Here is a 1,844-nt window from a genome sequence, read left to right as displayed (position 1 = left end):
ACACAACCCACTATAAATCAACAACTAATAACCCCTGAATCAAAAACCCCCAAATTTCAATTGAAAACATTTATACGGGTTATAAACCCTAATTTTGAAATTCGAAAATTAAACCCACTTTTGAGCATGTTATTGAACTCCAAATCAGACGTATGACATATGAAAATCATCAGGAAAACAATCTCTAAAACATGCAATCATCAAATCATACAAACAATCATCTGAACAAAAATTCATATTTTTAATAAAATAAATTCCAAAATAAATAAATTTTCAGAAAATAAACCTTTGATTCTGCAGGTATATGGATTACAGATTCTGATAGAGCTTTTCAAGACCTTCAAATCCAGTACTCGAGCTTTTCAAACAAAGATCAATAACACCTTCAAAAGTTGATTTGATTCTTGGAACAATTTATGAATATATGAGTTTTTCTCTGTAAAATTATATATTTATCTGTCTGCAAATGATTTTGATACGAAATAAAATACAGTAAATGGCTATTTATATTTACGGAAAATTAGTATCCCGTTGGATCAATCCAGATATAAAACGGTATGTTTATTTGTAAAAACTGATCCAAACGGTATCGGTTTTCGGGATAATTATCAAAATCAGTACAATTTGTACTGCGGTCTTGGTCTCAGCGCCTGGTTACGCGTACTACGAAGTGATAATTGTGATAGTTTAATAAAAAGCTCCCGTTTATCGAAAATACGGGTTTTTATTGATTTATCGAAACGAATACTGTATCGAAAATATTACGCCGGGACCCGCGCAGAACAAACCGTACGCCGGATCGAAAAAGTCGAAACATGGAATATGCTCGGAATATTACAATTAGGTTAGGAAGGAGTTCTCGGAAAGTTTCGAGTTCCAAAAACGTAACAACGGGTGACGTCGGTTGGTTCCCGTTTTTATAAAATAGATTTTAATTACCCGGAAAAAGATTTTAGAAATTTCATATGATTCTTATAAATCCATAAATCAACATAAAAATAATTAGGAAGATATGACAATTATTTATATTTTATTTTGGATATATAAAAATGAAAATACTCAATTAATATTATTTTTGAATATCCAAGTACAGATAACACTTAACAATTAACTCATAGAATAGATACTGAACACACATAATAATTATTTAATATCAAAAATAATTACACGATATATCCCGAATATTACAGATATCGACAAGCCAAATTGAAGACATGAAGATTGGAGATATCGACAAGTCATTTCCTCACTAGAGAACTCAGAGTTATCGACAAGTCAACATTCATTTGAGAACTCGGAGTTATCGATAAGTCAAATTTTACTAGAGAACTCAGAGATATCGACAAGCCAAAATTCACTAGAGAACTTTGAGTTATCGACAAGTCAAATTTGACTAGAGAACTCTGAGTTATCGACAAGTCAATAAGTCACTAGAGAAATCAGAGATATCGATAAGTCAAAGTGAAGATATGAAGATTAGAGATCTCGATAAGCCAAATTCTCTTATAGAGAACTCAGAGACCTCTACAAGTCAAATCAACTATGGAGTATTAGAGATCTCGATAAGTCATTATACTTATCGAGATGTCAAGATCTCTATATGCCTAACTGGAGATCTCGAGGTAAAATCTCAAAGTACAAATTGCAGACTATTTTAATATCCAAGATTATCAATCAAAAAATAGTCCAACCAGTTGGATTGACAAGTCTTAAAAAAGCAGCTTGAAGAGTGTGCAAGATCAAGGGTGAAGATTAACTAACAAAGGAAGATCAAGATTAACACAGTATGCAAAGATATGTTAAGCCAGAACTGGAAGATATACTTTTCCTAAAATGGAAATGAT

This window comes from Apium graveolens, chromosome 5, assembly GCF_009905375.1.
Source record: "Apium graveolens cultivar Ventura chromosome 5, ASM990537v1, whole genome shotgun sequence".
NCBI lineage: Eukaryota > Viridiplantae > Streptophyta > Magnoliopsida > Apiales > Apiaceae > Apium > Apium graveolens.
Note: the sequence above shows the minus strand (reverse complement) of the source record.